The 19,597-nt window shown below is 30.2% G+C and overlaps 1 protein-coding gene across 1 annotated transcript in view; it reads left to right on the top strand.

The window, feature by feature from the left end:
- Nucleotides 1–19,597, top strand: part of LOC118068687 (uncharacterized) — a 46,413-nt gene that overhangs the window by 6,896 nt on the left and 19,920 nt on the right. Inside the window, exon 2 of the mRNA XM_035086297.1 lies at nt 17,934–18,117. The gene's annotated coding sequence lies outside the window, so the exon portion shown is untranslated. The remainder of the gene's footprint in view (nt 1–17,933; nt 18,118–19,597) is intronic.

Here is a 19,597-nt window from a genome sequence, read left to right as displayed (position 1 = left end):
AATATCTTCTAATAATTTTATTAGTTTACTTATCTTTAGTGGCAGTAAATTGGGGTTCAAATGAAAAAAGTTTAGCAATTTACAGCTTCGATTGATATCTCTTGTTCTTTGAAGATTGTTTCATCTTCCGCAACATTTACTCTTACTGACCGAATGCTATGTTATCACTAGTACGACGGATGAAGAGTACCATCGAGAACTACCCATTCGCTTATCGTAACCGTTTCTCGATAGCAATAACTGACTGCCTTGCGGCCAACCTTTTGTAACAGCCGGCAGAGTTACTTTACTTCTTCTTTTACTTCTTTCCCTTATTCTCCGATCTAACTTTAGCAAAGCACGACATCTCTTTTGCTCTATGCTACTCTTAAAAAACTCGTTGTGGTGGCAACGGACGAAGAAAATCGACATCTTGTCCCTTCGAGTATTGGAGAAACATTATGACAGGAATATTAGAAGGCAGACAAGGAGAGTATAAAAAAGTGACAAAAGTTAACCAATTTCAAGTAAATTTAGATCTCCAAGTGTTGGGTAAAATCAAAATTCTAAAAAACCTACTCTTTTTCTCAACATTGTTTACGTTTCTTAATGAAATTGAGTAACTTTTTTGTGAAATAAATAAGAAAATCTTTTATACTAACGAATCGATATTAATTGTAGTGAAAAAATAATCATGAGTCTCTTAATTTTAAATATTCTGACAGTAGTGCATGAATGAATGAATAAATATGTATTTGAAAGGAAAACTTCACAATTATTATGCTTAAATATATCTATGGCAACATTAATCTAGGGGGCAATTGGAATCTGGTCCTATTCTGGAGTCCTAAACATGGCCTATTAAATTTTCGAAACACCTTTCTCGATATAACATTTATAAAGAGATAAATTTAGGCCCAGGAAAGAAGATAAAACCAAGATCATTCATTGATCATTGATGTAACGAGTAGCGCTATGGTGATGCCCTAGTAGGGTATGCCAGTCTTGTGAGTAAATGAAGTTATTATCCAGTCATGGCTGAGTACAGAGCCATGGTTGGATGATGATTTGTGCCAGTCTCAATGCTGGCTCAATAATGAGTCTGTTATATGCCTCTACTAGGGTAATAGGCTAGTGGTAAATGAAGTAGCACTGAGGTAGTAATAAGGTAGCTAAAGGGTAGCTCTGAACTGTTATTTCAGTTCATTTTTATTCAGTATGTTTCAATAATATTACGGTTTATCGTAAAAAAGGCCATCAGGCCTGTATATGACCGTATTTCATTGCGACTCAGGATAATATATTCTATAGATAAAATCTAGAATAATTTACAAAAAAATGTTTTTTATCAAAATATATGATTGGGTAAAATTATTCAGATAATATTAGAAATGGGGAATTTTGGTTTGTCAATTGAAAAAAATTCCTTGTTGATAATAAAATTGTAATTTCATATGTAAGATAATTATTGATATTTAATTGAGATTGTAGCGGTTATTAAAAGTCTAATGGTAGTGACAGGTAGAACCGGAATATTGCTAAAAATGATGATAAATTTTGTCAAACAAACAGAGTTGAACGGTCAGAAAACAGCTTTTTGATATTAATTATTTCTAAATATTGATAGAATCTTTCGAGAAAAAAAAATGTGAGCTGGAATAATTTTCTATTGCTAAATAATTTAAATGGTTTAATAATAAATGACTATAAATATTATTGAATACAGAAAATGATGCATTGAATCTAGAAAGTTGGAATAATCTTGATTGCAAAAATTACTTAAGGAGTAATTTGAAATGCATTCGAATTTTTTTTTCGTAAGTCATAAAAAGCCATAAAAGTTAAGGGAATAATTTGAAAAGAAAGAAATGGTAATGCAAGAAGTAGAAAATGCCAGAAACTGATGCTCGGTCAAGAAGGAGATACTGCAAACTACGAACGTAGAATCCTAGGTATTATTCCTATCCAGGACGGTGCGCGTACTTGAGATTTACTCGAGCGAGAGAGCAAAGAAGACTCTGGACAGATGAGAGAGACGAAGTAGAAAACTCGGTTCAAGAGTTTGAGATAAAGGTGGATAAAAGAGAGAATACTTCGAAAGTAGACGACAAAAAGAATGAAAAATAAAATAAAAGTAAAAAAAGTGAGGGAAAGAGACAAACACTTGGCAGTTTTATCGGACGAATTGTATCGGTTTCAAACGCTTCGATGTACTAAATTCCTTCGATTGTGAAAATTAAATTTTCTAAACCCTTAGAAAAAAGTCACCACAAAAATGTAGAAATCAAGAGTTTCTCAAGTGATTTTTTTAAGTTTTAAAAAAAAACCAATTAGTGTTTTAAATAATTAAACATACTCAGATAATTAAAAAAATTAAAAATTTTCTAGGTTTAATAAATTACGAATTTTTTCTATTACTTTCATGTAGAAACTGTAAAATTCGCGGAATATATTTGATGAATATTTAATAACTGCATAGATGATTTATTCACTTGAATAAATATGATTTAGTTCTATTTGTTAGAACTTTCAATTTGATAAAAAACAATGTATTAAACTTAATATGATTTGCTATTTTTTTTTTAACACGAAAGCAATGTTTTATCTGAATTATTTAAACTCTAATAAAGTGATAAATCTATTCTACTATTATTATATTTAATAACTGACAGCTTTGTTGTTGAGTTAAAACTTAAATTTTTTACATATAAATAATGATACCACGAAAAATGTATCATAAAAAATATTTTTTATAGCACGTTAACCTAAAACATGACTACATGATGTTATTTTTAACGAGTACCTGCTCAAGAATTGGGTTATAAGGAAAGCTATAAAAATTCTCAACACAATTATTATTTCTAGAACACTTTTAGCAAAGTACTTAGTTGAAAAACATTGTCAGTATATTCATTACATGAATATTGAGTATAAAAAAATTATTTCAATAACTTTATGCTCTATAATCTGGCTTCCTCATATTTTTTAAACAAAGTTCTATAGCCTGAGAGCAAAAACTACAAACCAGAGTATAACTTATTGAGAGGAACCTTTTAAGCTAAGGTTTAAGTTGCTACGACCAACCATTACCGTTATATAAATTTTTTAAAATTAAAAAAATCCGATTTTTTCAGTCATGATAAATTTTACGTCTGAAATATTATTCAAAGGATCATCTTTTGGTGTTATAAAATATTTTTTATATCATTTTTTTATTAATATTCATGATTAAGTACCAAAAGTATGTCAGGATACCTAAGGTGGACATCATAAGAATATTTATTGATATTCCATGTTATAATAAAATGAAATAGTTCATGGAATAATTTTATTTTTCAATAGAAAACAGATAGAAAAACACACATGACATGTGTTTATCGTACAAAAAAAAATGGAAAACGACGTACATTTGAAACCATTAGAATTCAAATCAATCTTTGAGAGTTGAATGTAAATTGAAAGAACCCTTGACGCAAATAAGCGAAACCAGTCAATCCATCAAGTGGATTCTGTATCCTCAATTTGTTTGCACATCCTCAGACTCATGAGGATTTTCGCAATCCTAGCGATGGAGTGGTAGTACATGAACCAGAGACTTTCTATGAAGAAGATGAGAGGCTTAAAGTTGGCGTAGTTAAATCTGCCGATATACAATGTCTGACCTCATTTACATATGTTATTTTATACAAAGTTTAAGCTATGAAACTCACAGTATCCCTTTTCCCTCAGTCCCTTTCAGCCTCTCGTAATGTTCTCCGGCCATAAATCGAGAGCTTCCGACTAGTCGAACTCACGGTCTAAACTTTGATCGCTTGACTCGAAACTCACTTTCCACAAAAGCATGTACTGTATAGAGATGTATTTAGGAGCAAGACAGAAACTTTTGTGTTGCTGAATCTGATGTTTGTACTCACGTCCAGAGTAAATTTAAACTAAAAAATGGAATCTGGACTTGATGAAGCATTTAGTAAGTAGGAAGAAAAAAATCATAGTCAAAAGTGGATTAATTCATAACCGAATTTTTCCACCGAAAAAAATATCTTCTATTATTATTGCTAATAATAATTTTATAATTGATTATGTTCCTGCCATCATTAAGATATTAATATTATGATAAAGAATAAAAAAATTCTTGGTCCAAGAAGATGATTTTGTCAGTGTACGAGATATATTTTCAAGAGTTATTCAAGAGGTGTTTGGTGGTCAGAAAAAATTGATTAACCTGAGAAAATGCATGGAGATTAATTGAAAAAGAGGATCGAGAGATATCTGCAAACGACGAGGAATTATCTGACAGAAAGTTTGAAGCTTTCGATTGAATAGAAAAAAAAGTAAAGAAAAAAAATATCAGAGAGAAGAAAAGTACGTTTAAACGATTGGTCGATGCTAGAAAGACGACGATTCTACTTCTCTATATCATTTCAATTTTACGGCAGAACAACTACGACGCTATGAACTTAGAACCCCACTAAACTTTTCAATGATTTGTATGACTATTTCTTTCTCTACTTTGGATAATACTGAAATATGTATATTCCACCATGAAAGTACTTATCAATAAGTCAATGTACGTATATATAGATATAGGTTGCATAGGAATCAAGTTTTTAATTTGGAAATTCGAGAGAAAAATAATCCTGACATATTCTCTGACAAGGATAAAATTTTCCACTGTTGAAAAGTGGAGATGAAAAGAATATTTTATATTTGCTCAATATTCTCTGAAGTTAGATGTCGATATGAGAAGCCCAGAGAAATATGATAAAAGTGTAGAACGAAACATAAACAGGAAAAAATATGAAATTTTGTGAAAAATTTACTTATCGAATGTAACACTTAAAAATATGACGACATTTTTCATTCAAAGTATAATTCTGAATGGATATATTATAAAACGAAAAATCTCAGACGTTTTTCTGCACTATCAAACGTATTTTATACATATATTTCATGAAACCGCATTTTTATGTAATATTTTACAATTTTACATCACTTTTTATTACACATTTAATTGTAAATAAATTTAAAAAAATTAATTATTAATAAATCTAAATATATTTAAAAAATTCTCTTCAAGCTTTTTTATTTATCAAAGTAATTAGATTTATTTATTCATTTATTTTCTTGTGGTAAAATATTTTTATAAAGACATAACTAAATAATTGCATACACAACTCGTTTTCCAGTGCAAGCAACGTTTTAATCAAAAATATGAAAGTCGAAGCGTTAAAAAAGAGGAGTAAGCATGAAAGATAAAAAAAAATGTAGAAATCTCGGAGTAGAGGAGAATAGCCTCGTATATTAGTTCTACAACGATGGAAGGAGAGTAAGGAAAGGAAGAATAGCGAGACGAGAAGGTTTTGTGTCGGGGTCCGAGGTAATATCGTTTCCCGTGTGCACACCACCATAATCCAGCATAACGATACGCGGTGCAAATATTAAAGCGTCATACTAAGGGTAGAAAAGGAAAAGGGGTGAAAAGTAAAGAGAGTAGCTAAGCTCAACAGTCAAAGCTTAGGATCGACTTACGCATCAGCTGACCAAACTATAACAAAAAAAATATATATATATGAAAAAGATTTCTTAGAGATTAAATTTGAAGAATTAATGAAAAAATAAAAATGCAAAAAAATAGAGAGAGAGAAAATAAAAATTTTTCTAGGACTTCAAGAGAGTATTTAAAGTTTGCTTTTGCTTCTCTAAAAGCCAAAGGACGTAAGTTTGAATTGCACCACCTCATTTTAGCTTCCTCGTAATTCAGTTCCGAAGCTCGTCAGTTTCCAGCCACGAGATTGCCCTTCGCTAACCGAGGAATGAAAGGAGAAGACTTTAAAGGACGTTCGGATGTACGGTAGTAAGGGTAAACCGCGACCACTATGAGTTACTAACTCTGACCTGAATTTGGAGTTAAACGCTGGTATTAGAAATTTTCAATTAGGATAAAATGACATAAAGAATATAAAAGTGTCGATTGTTATCAGCTTTGGAAGGTTTTTACTTGATTAACTTGTTAAAACAAAAGTTTTTCATTTAGAAATTTACGAGCTTTTTCCAACAAGGATTTAACTAAGCTTTACATAAATTTTTTCTCATCTTCAATAGTTTCTTTTATCCATCATAAAATAAATAAATAAATAAACTTTAAGTAAATAGAAAAAAGCCATAAGAATAAAAATTCTGACATGTTTCATATTTATTAAAAAAATTTGAAAAAACAATTTTTTTATTGAAACGGAATAATATCTGTGCAATATCTTGTCTTGAATTGTAGATTGAATGTCACATCAACTTTACACCGAAGAGAAAATATTTCTTTTAGCAATAAAAATAAAATTAAATCATAAAGTCAGACACATGATAGATTAACATCAATGTGAAGGATGAGCAGTGTTGAAATGAAAGTAGATACAGACCCGTTGTAGTGTGCCACCCAAAAGTACTCAAAGATCTAGAGGCTGAGGTTAAGAATTCAATCTCGCCGTTGGCAAACATTTTAACTTTCAGCAGTACCCCTCCCATTGACATCACAAGTCGAACGATAGAAACGAGTAGACGTGGAGGTTTAAGTTGGTTTCTTACTCCCCCAAAAGAAGTGCATTTATCCGATTTCCCTCCTAGAGAATCGTAGTAGGACTTACTCCTAGCCACTTTTATTCGTCTATTTTTCTATCTCCATTTCTTCGTGTTGAAATGGAAGTCGGGTGTTAGGTGAGAAGTGTTAGATAAAGATATAAAATAAATTCAATAAAAAAAATACATTAACTGTAGACTTGGAGATGAAATTTTTTTTAAAGAGTCATTTTTTAAAACTTACTCAAAATAATTCTTTAATGTGTGTAAAATAAAAATAAATTATTTTATCACATCAGTTAATAAATATCTTATCGATTAAATTGTAATTGCTTTTTACTGATGATTATTTATAATTAAAAAAATTAATTACGTAATTAAGAACTGATCAGATTAAAAATACACCTTTAAATCAATTTCCTTTTTTTTTGACAGAAAGTATCACACACAACGTACGTGTTAGCATGTCTTTCAGGTGAATAGAACAGGTTGTGTTGCCAAGTGTAGTTAAAGAGGCCAACGAGACAAAAAACATGTTGCACTTATGTATTCATAACTTCTTCTTTTGTCCTCATACTAAGAATCAACATACCTTTATGTATAAAGCAAACACATGCTTTATATCCGCATTTTTTAAGATACAGAATTTTCTGTGTTGTTAACTAATAATAGTAATAATATTGTCTTGAATAATGAAAGAAAAACACAACATTTTAAATTCAGATTTTAAATTGTAAACTAGAAGGAAAAAAAATCGAAGAAAAACAATATTCCTTAACATGAAAGTAAAAGAGGGCATATTAATTGTAGGATTTAAGCTAATTATTACAAGGAATGGGAAGGGTCCAATTAGTGAGAAAAGCATAGGGATGTTGTTTGCAGCGACAAAATGAGGCTAAAATAGAAGAGGGGAAATGAGAGAGGAGAGAAAAATGAATCAGAGCATAAGAAGAAGAGAACAAAGAAGTAAAGGAAAAACATTACAAGATCCTGAAGGTTTTTTGTGAAAAAAAGATGAACGAGAGAAACTTCAAATGCTTGACGATGTCTTGAGCTTTACGAGGGGATTACCAACCTCCAAATTGCTTCACTTTATCTTCCATCGGATTTAGCACTACGTTCTCTGTGGAATCGTGTGAACCCAAATAATAGAGTAAAGATAGATGTTAAAAGAAAAATGATGGAGTGTTCTAAAATATATAACAATTTTTTTCACTACTATTATTTATCATTTCTTCTATCTATTAAATAATAATCTTCTTCCTTTTTAAAGATCTCTGTGTCAAATTTTACAATACAATAGTCTAATCGTTTATTAAAATCGGATTGAATCATAGCTAAAACGTTAATCAAAAGGTATCTTTAATTATAACTAAGCGAGTCATTAGTATGAATAAGTGAACCTACAGTCTCGAATTAAAGTCCTTAATTAGAGACTTTCTTTTCATTTATTTTATTTCTTTTTTAAAATTTTTTCACTCCTTCAATTTTATTACTTTGCGTAGCATTTAAATTGCCTGATTCAACCTTTAAGTTAGTCTTACTTTTTTACTGTCTCTCTAACCTTTTCTTTTAAAATTCTCATGAATCTTAGCTTCTCTACTCATCTCTACTGCTTTCTTACTGAGAATAAAGACCCGCATTCGTAGATTAAATTGGTAAATTCATCTCGAAGGAATGAAATAACGTTGAGTTAAAATGATGGTAATGAAGTAAACAAAGTAGGTGAAATGAATCTAGAATAATTAGCTGTTTCTGAAATTAATTATTATTTCTTTTGAAAAATTTTCTTAGGGTATTTAAGTAAAAATATTAGTTGGTATTTTTGTTGGTGGATTTTTATAATGAGAAATAAATGAAATAATATAAATCAGTTTTTGTTTATATAAGTACATTAAAAAATTCGCAAATAAAAGTTTATGATTCAGAGACTCATAAATTCTTTAATATTAAATCCCTTATTTCCCACTCTAAGCCCATAAGTCTCTTGAAACTATCTCAAAAGTTATTCTTTCGACATAACAAACTAGGACATGTTGAATTACCACTTGAAACAATCCCTGCATTACAAGCAGCAAAATCACAGAAAATAATTCAAATATTCAGCATAAATATCGAAAAAAAATTCCACCATAAATGTTCTGTAAAAAAATATATATTCAGTGTGATAATCCACTTGTACCTAATAAAGTATAATAACGAGCTTTTTTATCTGTATTATCTGATAAAAATAACATTTTTATAAAAATTTTTAATGATAGATGTACTCTAAATTTAAATAATTGGTGATTTACATACATATACATATCTTTAGATTTTTATCAATTATTATCGAGTTATATAAAATTCAATCTAAATTTATTTTATTTATAGATTGTATCTAATACCATGTCTAATGAAAAATGCATAATAAGTCCATTAGGTATTAAAATTTAAATTATTTAACTCAGATATAAAAAATTTTATTCAATTTTAATATAATGGAAAGAAATTTTTTATTTCTTTTTTTGAAAAAAGATTTTTATATAAAATAAAGAATATAGCGATAAGTAGATATGTATAATATTCTGGATAGAAATTTTTCAATTTTATCAACGAGAAAATAAATATATGTGAAGTACACTTTATCCCTCTAACAGCAATCCCTTTACTCAAATACTTCTTCTAGTGTTTCGTCTACCAATTCAAACATATACGATTACAATTGCATATATAAAAGCCTGACAAAACATAGAAGATCGATAAGAGCGTAATCGGAGTTCCTGCACACCTTTACACATCAATATCTATGTCATCTAGCTTGCATAATTCTACCCTCCTGTTTCCTTTGCGTTTATCACCATAAAGGTGATGTGACACGCACGTGGGCATGAAATCGGTTAAAGTTAGCACGAACATTCGAACCAGTCATGGGTCACGTACTTGTGTATGTAACCCTCTATTTGATTGTGGCTTCAGAGTCCAGCAGTGAAAGCCAGAGAACTCTTTGTTCTGTGGGGACTTTATAGAGTCAAATAACTATGCACTCTCTATAATTTTATTTAAAGTTATAGAGAAAAAATGATGTAAGAAAGCAAATTATTGTCATTAAATGAACAACAATGAAATTCTAGAGTTAATTTATTATTTGGCTCCATGAAATTATTTGGAAAATTTTTTCAACTTTACTTGATTTAAAGGCTCATAAAAGCCAGGATATTATTTGTAGCCATTCCATTCAGGTTTTTAATCAATCAATATATAAAAAATTTGATTTATAGTTTTCGAGGTAATGTAAATCAGTTATTTAGTGCACTATTCAAGAGAAAACTTGATACTAAAAATTTAAAAAAATTGTTAATAAAACTCCAACTACAGAATCAAATGATTATTCCATTGGTATTCACTATTCAACCGAATGGAGATGATTTTTTAGAATACATTTTAATGCTCGAAAAACTAAATTGTAAAAAATTCAATAATATTCTGACATACAATGTTTGCTTTGATATGTAATATGAAAACAAAATTAATCTATAGGACCATTTTGCCAGTGATGTAGAAAAATTTTCTGTATGTAAACGTAAATAAAGATAAAAGATATTCTATTTTGTATCACAAATGTCTCGACATTGTGAGTAGAATTTCTCAACAATGAATAATGGGTAATTGTGCTAATATATTAGCACAATTGTAAATAACTAAAATGGAAGAATGAAAGCAAACATTACAAGAATGTTATCAAGTTCTTAGTATATCTTATACAGACTTAATAATCCTCGACGTCCTCAAAGAGTTTTACTTCGTTAGTTACTGTTACCCCAACATGCGTTTCACAACGGGAAAAGTTTCAAAAGTAAGATGAAACTTAAAGCAAAATGGAAATTTACTCAACACATAGACTCCATTGTAAGACGTGAAATACAAGAACAAAACACCAGAGTTTTGTTAATACTTTTCACGTAAAAAAATAATAACAATAAAGTAACAAATAGGACAAGAAGTTATAAAAGATTGAATAATAAATCTATAGTTGATGTTGAGCAACATTTAACATTATAATATAAACCAGTGTATTTTATCATGTGATAGAGATCCAAAATGAAGCAAATACATCTGGATATGCAGTTTACCGCTTGGCGACATATTCGATTAACGGCATGTCCTACATTCTGAGTCGCAGCCTCTGGCGTCCTACTGACAGATAATTTGATGGTTTATTACGTACCAACATAAATAGAAGTTATATTGATATTATGATTTTCAATAGACTTCTTTGACGAGTTAAATTGGAACTAAAGGTTGTTAAGTATTTTATAGTTGATGTTAATTAATTAACAAATTATTTGAATTTATGGAGCTTCAAAACTTTTATTATGATTTTAAAAATAGATTTGGTTATGAATAAAATTACATGAAAGTTTTTTTGTTTGTCAATAATTGTGGTAAAATCTTTTTTTAGTTTAAATTATTTGAGAATTTTTTTTTTTTAAAGAGTTTAAAGAGGGAAAGAAGCTAGCTTGCTGGAAAAAGATGAGAATGATAATAGGAGGCGAATAAGAAAGTGTGTATCACATGATTATGTTACTAAAGTGAGTATAGCTATCATAGAGGTATCTGAAACATAATACTGAAAAACAGGAATTCTTAGACTAGGAATCTTTCAAGCAAGATCAATGAATTTTTTTATCGACCATGCTATCTTGTCCCTATCCTTGGGTTTTTTCCTATATTTAAATTACTGTTTAATGAAATCAGCATTAAAAAAATATTTTTTGTGGATAAAAATAAAAAATTTTTATTTTCAGAGATTTTTTTTATGAGAATACACTGACAGAATTATATTCTTAAATCACGAATATTTTCATTTTTGATCACAATATTTTTAAATAAAATAATATTAGATGTACAACATGACATGAATGAAGACAGGATAAGAACAAAATGGATTCAGAATGTTGATCATGATCCGGCCATCATTTGTGTCATGTTGTACAAGTATTATTACTTTATTTAAGAATTTCATGATTCAAGAATAAAATGATTCTTAATTTAAGAATATCATTTTTTTCAGTGTAATTAAAATATTTCAAGATTTTCTTCCTTCGTCTTATCTTCATTCTGGGCCTTGGTTTCTTCTTGACGCAGCCATCTACGCTTTACCGTAATCGCATTTTTGAATTAGACCCGCGAAGCGAGATATTGCCTCGGCATCGCATGTCCGGGAGGATTTCCTAGAAGCCTTTAATTATTTTCTCCCTCATTTTGAGAAAAGTGTTCATTTCCGGAAGGTGAAATATTGCCCAGTAAAAAGACCGGAATTAATATCATAAAATTGATTAAATTACTACTTTGTCTTATTTCCTTAAAAAAAAATTTAATAAAAAGACAAGAAAAAAATCAAAGTTTATTTTATTTAGATTGCTGACTCAACGTGAATGTTTTTCTTATCGTCATATCCTGTCTAGACATTCACTTATCCACTTGCTATAGTTTCATCCTATATCCTGATTGCCTATTCTCTGGTCAAAGTTAATTCGACGAATACCCCATAAGAGAACTTGGCCTTTGATCGGAAAACAGTTGGATACCGCAAAGGATTTTAGTTGGAAAATGTGGGCTGGAAACGATGAGGAAGCAGGAAGTGTTGTTCGAGGATAACCAAGAGCTTACTTGCAAAGGATATACTTTCATTATCAAATACAAGCTTTGAGATTGATTAATTAATTACGGACATCCTTTATGGATTTTATTTAATCCTTATATTTTTTTACTGTAACCCAAACTACTACCAACTCGAAAAAATATATATGCAAAATATTTTAATCTACATTCATTATTTATATTTTTAGATAACATTCTAATTAATTTATTTAATATTTTTAATTAAATTTATTGAGAAAAAAATGTTATTTGAAATTAATGAATGGAATTCTTTCAAAATAGATTATTTTTGCAAGTTAATTGAAACCATAGCTTGAATTATATATTTAAAAGAAAAAACGAAAATAAAATAATCACAAAAGTAATTACATAAAATTTAAACTGATACAGTAAAATAAACATAAAACATGTTATCTCACACATTCTCAGTATACAATTTGAAATGTTAGGCAATATGGGTGCCATTATTTATTTCACAGCAGTGAAAGATAGACAGACAAGTGTAAACACCAAGATTATTTATTCCCTAACCAATTCACACACTTGACAATCGGTATACAATTCTCCTAAAACACCGTATTCTCTTTCATTCGAACCCTACACATTGAGAGAAAAAAGCATCAAACGGTTCGTAGATTAAACGTTTTGGCTAAGAACTTGGGGAGAAATACCCTAAACTACATGAGACTTTCGGCAATTTCTCGCTACGGAAGTCAATACGGATTCACCCTCTCGTTTTCCTTTCACTTTCATCTAGAGTCTATAAAATTGCTCTGTGAGGTTTAGAGACGATCTAAGCCCTCTTTTGTCATTGGTCAAACGAGAAACCGCGATACATAAAGTTCTCTCTGTGTCCTTTGGAATCTGCGTTAGTTTACACACCTTTGAACTTATTCACAACATTCGATCAATTGTCCCACCACAAATCGAACTCAATTCTCTTGAATTTAAAGTGCATCTTTCAAACGAGAAGCACGTATTTTTTATCTCGTATACACGAGATTTATAAGAACAAATCAATTTTTCTAAGCAATTGTTTAAAAAATTTCAAACGTAAATAATGGAATAAAACTTTTTTAAATTAAATTTTTTAAAGTTGAAATAAAAAAAAAACATGAAATTTATAAAAACAAAACTAATTCTTATTGATTTTCTTGTTAGTTCTGTAGAGTAGTTAATTGAATAAAACTTTAGCAACATGTACAAATTAAAGTAGATTGTGAAAGTGACATACGAGTGGTGTAAGTGTACGGGTGCGAGAAATGTTTCGATTGAAGAGACCACGTAAACATCCTGTGATTAGAGTTGCTCACAAGGTTGCGCACAGAGTACACGACTCGTAGAGTTAATGTCAATATTCGATGCTAGTATGCGCATTTACTCCTCTAACTCGATAAGTAAATTGCTTTTAATTAAGATTGGGTACAAGTAACAATGATAGATATGAAATGGTTTCATGAATATAAATGAGGACTTAAACAGGAAACTCCTGAATTTTGGTAATCAATATAAGTTCATATTTATCTAACATTTGACAGACATCATTTTCTTCGTACGTAATTCAATTAAATTAATCAAAATTAGTATTCATCATAATTACAAAAATTTTTATTTAAATTAGATAACCCAGTTAAAACTTATTTTTTGTAATTTTATGTTCTAATTTAATTTATAAAAAAAAATAATGAGCAAAGAGTATAAAGCATCCGCCAAAGAACACATATTGAAAGCATGTGATTCTTTGTAGAGTTTCATAATTATTTTCTTCTTAATTTTCAAAATCTCAACTACTGAAAAACATGAAATGTTAAAATTAAGGTATACAAAAGCCTTTGAAGCTGTGTGGCGTCCGCTTTATCACAATAATTGGAATGCATATTCCAACTTGAAGGTATGCACATAGGTAAATACATCGAGAAATTTGCATTTGCGAAACTTACACGCACGCGTGTCCGTCCCGATTGCACCCTCTACAGTCAGCTAATTACACCAACGCCACCTCGTTTTAATTCCATTACATACTGCGTCATGTAGATGCAAATTTCACTCGCACCCTCATCCTCAACATTTCCTCTCCTTCCACTTCTGTGTTCTATCTTCAATTCTAACCTATCCTGTCTCTGCCCTACAGGCAGAGAACTTTCTGAATCATCTCGTAACACCAACCCACCATACTTACTATTCATATGTATATATATATATCTATGTCTATAGGTATTCTAATACTATTAAACTATAACCTCGAAACACTATAATGCAGATATGTCTTCCGAAGCCAACTTCATTTCCCCCGAGCTAAACACAAGTCTTTATTCGTAAAATTTTAGCTCCAAGTCGGTAAATTCACACACCCAACAGCACCAACATTCAGGATCCGGATATGAATGAAGACATTTCAGAACTACGCGAGTGTAAAGTACAATTAGAGTATAGTATTCAAGATAAAGCTCTAAGACCTTCGGAAGCAAGTAACAGCAAGTCTTAAGACACTAGAAGCATTTCCACTCGTAAGCACATCCGGTTTTTAGAAATCTTGTGAATTTAAAATCTTTCATTGAATATTTTAATCAAATTATCTTGGCTTCAACTTAATTGTGCAATTTAGAATAAATTTCAAATAAATTTTTATAAAGTGGTTTTAAGAAGTTTTTTTTTATTTTTAGCATTTTATAAAAACAACTTTGAAAAATGTATTATGAAATTTTGACAAAGTTACTTTAGTTGTTATCAACTTTTCAGCATTTTAAAAGATAACAATGAATAAATTGAATGAACTATTAATGACAACAAAAAATTTTCCAAGAGTTTCAAATTCTAAAATATTCTTTTACATTGTAGAGAACACACTTCAATTTTTAAACTTCTATGAACAATTTTTCAAGTTGAATAATTCTACAAATTCTCTAAAATATAATTTTAAAAAATATTTATCTCTGTTATTCACCAACAAATAGTTAATAGAAATTTTGCTTCAAACAATTTAATATTCTCCTTCAATCAACATTTTATTAATTAATCAACAGAATAATTGCAACTCTCGTGAGTTCATGTACTTTAATTTCAACGTTAATTCAAGCTATAAAACATAAGAAAAACAACAATGCTATACACAATCACACATCTACATGATGCTTCAGGAGAACAGCAGAAGCTTAAACTACAATTAGAGTAGTTAAGATAAAGCTTCAAGACCTTTGGAACACGTTAAGCAAGAAACAGCGACAAATCTCAAGACATTTGAAACATCCCCGTAAGCATCAACAGCACATCTTGCTTTCTAGAAATCTCAGACCCATCTGCTTTCTAGCATAACATTGTCATCAAGATGAAGCAAATCCCTTTGCCCATGTAATTACAGAAGACATTGTCTAACACCGGGTGTACCATGTTAGCGTGACAAGCAACAACATCCAACCACGTCTTCTGTCTCCAGGGTGATGATGGTAGCCTTGAAGGGTGATGAAACCTATCGTAGTCCTTTGTAATGGCACGTTAATATCCCTAAGGCTGTCGATCACCACCTACTAACCATCTCTCATTGAAACTACCTGCTCTAAACGTGATCCACCATCAAATATGGTTGACTCTATCTCTTCATGTTGCTATAATCATTATAGGTAGTCAATACGCCTGCGGAGAAGTAAATACATAGATGTACAATCCATCAGAACGTTCAGTTGTCTCTATTCAGGCATTATCACTTTGGAGCAATGCAGGTTGATAGAACAACTGAAGGACCATCATTCAGACATGCTCTATATATGTTTTAGTCAATGCTATTCACTAAACAGTAGCAAGGTTATGTCTCCTATGGTTGAAAGCCATCATGGAACCACCTGGCAAAGCACATTAGCATTAAGCTCTTGTTCTTCCTTCCTTATTGTATGTATCCCAAACTGGCTAAGATAAATATTTCCTTAAAAACCCTTTTAGTTTGCTCCTGTATTCCAGAGTTTTATCATTGAAATACTGCTATTGCTGAAGCTGTTTAGAAAACAATCTTTTCTGGATTAAATTCTTCAGTTTCTTTTTACTTCGGAAAAATTGTTTCCATTTATTTATAGATTGAAAAGCTCTCTCTTTTTTTTTTTAGCTCGAAAAATCTCCAATGTTTTTTTTATTATGGTACAGTGGATAGTAATTGATAAAAAAATATTCCGTAAATGTTCTAATAAAGATCTTTCACTTGAAAAACAGACTTTTCTGGTTGAAATGCTAATCTTCAGCCATTTAGAAAGCCGTTTATTCAAAAAAAATATTTTCCTTCTGGGTTAGATTCTTTAAGCTGCTCAATTCTCTTGTGCAATCGTTCAAAGAACTCTTCTCTTGTCAAGATATTTTTCTCGTTGGTTATGCAGACGAATATTGCTATATACATACAACATAACGTATGAGACACAAAGAAAAATATAGAGAAAAAAGAAAAGAGTAAAAGAAAAAAATAAACGAACTACGGAAACTTGTGTTGTGTGTGAAAGAAAGTCCTAGGGGACATTTGGTTAGATACACAAGACTTCACAAAGGTTGTTCGGGTGCGATGTCTTCAAGTTCTTTACTACCTCTGTAAGCTGCGTCACGTTGACAGCGAGAATGCAATTTCGCGAATTCGCGGGCAACGAGGCGCGCGACTCGTTTTGTATGCACTTTATGCATTCTACTGCATAATCTACCGAGCAAGGCAAGAGACACAAACTGTCGTTGATACGGTATTCGATTGTTTGAAGAGCTATTCAGAATCTCAATGAAGACTTTTATAGAAAATTCAATGAAATCAAAAAAAAAAAATGAAATACACTCAATGAATTCTCTCAATACAATAAGTTAACATGATTTTATTTTTAACCTATAAATACCCTTAAAATCTAGGACAAAACCAAAATGTTTGAAATACATTGCAATTTGTTTTTATTGATGAAAATTGATTGCTATTGATATCAATTTTCTGATTGATGATTTATGAAAACTAAAAGGCATTTAATGAAGTTAAAGGTTATCTATAAAATATAGATTATATCAGATGGACCCCAATCTATTAGACATCTCATAATATCAATATACTAGTAGCGTCAAATATTGTACAATAAATGACCAAATGTTCGATTTATAAATCAACATTCACCAAAGAGAGAATTTTAAATCACTAAAATTTAAATTAATTGCTTACTCTACACATGTTTGAAATAGTCCAATTTATTTATAAAGTTATTCATCGTAGTTTAAATGTGGTGATATTTAATTCGCCACTTTAAAAAGCTTTCAAAATTTTTGTGATTATTAACAATAAAAGTCAATCATCATGGAATGTTTGAGTTAATCATTGTAATAAAGAATACATTTTTTGATGTCTATAAAAAATAATTGAGAGTTAATTGTAGGAATCATTTTCACACAATTAAATTAATTTTGTGTCAAATTCAGCATTCATTTTTTCAAAGTAGAAACCAATGATTGGTTCATCAAAAAAATTTATTCAGTATTATTTATTTTATACAACTAATTGAAGTAATATTTAATTTAAGAAAAAATAGAACTATTTTATGTAAAAAGCTGTAGAGATTTATATTTGTGAGTTGAAATAATTTAATCAGTAAAAAATAAGGGAAATTATTGAAGATCAATGCTTATCAGTTAGAACAAATAAAAAACCAAATAAACTTTAGTCTGATATTAATTTGTGGAGGCAAAGAAACTGGCAAAAAGAAGCAAACGAATAATTTCTATTAAATCGAAATATTTTTCAGATATTGCTGAAGTGAAGTAACTATCAAACTGGGGTAATCCGAGGTCGAACTAACCACTCGCGAGGGATTTCCTATCATCGATCAATAGCTTCCTCTCGTGAGCAGCTAGTGGGTCATATCGAGCGTATTCAACCCCGAGAGTGGTCGATTGATCAGCGATTTGGAAATCGTTCTGCAACAGAGGGTGAGTCAAAGAGGAGTAGTGGGCGGAGAGAGAGTAGAGAGCAACTTGGCCAGCCAAATAATGACCACTCGAAATATGATCGAATGTACCTGGCCCCAAAGCTTCTATTTTAATTTCCAATATTCATTAGAGGGAAAGAGAAACCCGTGTGTTCACAGATCGCTGATTTTCGTTCTCGCATCATCATCTCGAATCGATGGTCACATAATCTATTAAAATTATAATAAATAACAAAAATATTTTCAGAAAAATTTATTTAAATCGTACAATTTATTTCTTTTTTGACGGTTTCACCCTCTTCTCTGTCAACATATAAAATATTTAAATACTTCCCTTGTGTATCTTGGCAAATAAAATGCAAGAAAGAATGAGGATCATGAAGAACTTAATTTAAAAACGGAAAAGGGTCGATATCGATCCGACTCTCGACTCGTAATTTCTCCAGCATGTTTTTCAACGACTCCGGAAGCGGTCACGGAGGCATAGCAGAGGAGGATGGGAGTTGAGAAAAATTTGTTTAAGAATAGAAAAGAAAAAATATAATGATGAAGAAAGGATAGGAAAAACGGTTGAAAACCTATTCTGACAGCACGATAAAGCTTTAAAAAAGTTTCTACAAGAACTGCGTTATTAGTTACTCGATCATCGAACCAACTTTGGAATTTCTTTGAATCGTGAAAATCGTCTTTCAACCTTTTATTTTATCTTCTAAAAATAATTTATCATTTTTTTTCATTGATTTTTATTGATAACTTAACGACATGAAATTTTGCTCTGTTTGTAAGTCGTAACCAATGCCTTGCAATAAACGTGAGACAATGGCGATGATGTAGAAAAGCTGATAAAAATAAAAAAAGGTCTCGGAATTTCATCAAAATCTAATAAAAATTTTTTATACGTTCATATTCTTTTAATACTGACCGAAAATAGAGAAAAAAAAATCACACCACAATAATTCAAAATATTTTATAATAATATTTAAAGAAAGATATCATAAAAAGATGTAAATAAAAAGAATATTTAAAATGAATGTCTCCAAAAAAGTAATCAAATAAAATAGAAAATTGATTGATTTTAATATAAAATTAAATTGACGGGTTTCGATAATAGAGAAAACAGAATCAATCACACTGCAGGCTACAGTAATCAGCGTTAAATTTTATATGGAAATTCGATAATTCATTTCCATATATTTTTTTATTCGTTGGTCTTTGCATAAACCACAGAAACCATAGTCTAATCGATACAGTAGAATAAAAGAGGAATTGAACCATATAACAATGTTAGCAACAGCAAAAATAAAAGTACATATGTTCTCTCCGATTCATTTAGTGGACAATCAACGAAGCCTGTAGGAGTTACAAGTACGTGATTGTTTCCAGTACTAACGATTAATGCTTCGGTTTGTGCGTGCTTTCCATGCATTCAAGGCTGATGAACAAAAAAAAAAGACAATGTAAAAATTAGTTAGAAATTCTTC

Source organism: Chelonus insularis, unplaced genomic scaffold (genome assembly GCF_013357705.1).
Source record: "Chelonus insularis isolate UGA/USDA-ARS -01 unplaced genomic scaffold, ASM1335770v1 contig_3_pilon, whole genome shotgun sequence".
NCBI classification, from domain to species: Eukaryota; Metazoa; Arthropoda; class Insecta; order Hymenoptera; family Braconidae; genus Chelonus; species Chelonus insularis.
The sequence above is the reverse complement of the archived record's forward strand: the minus strand, read 5'-3'. Positions and strand labels throughout refer to the sequence as shown.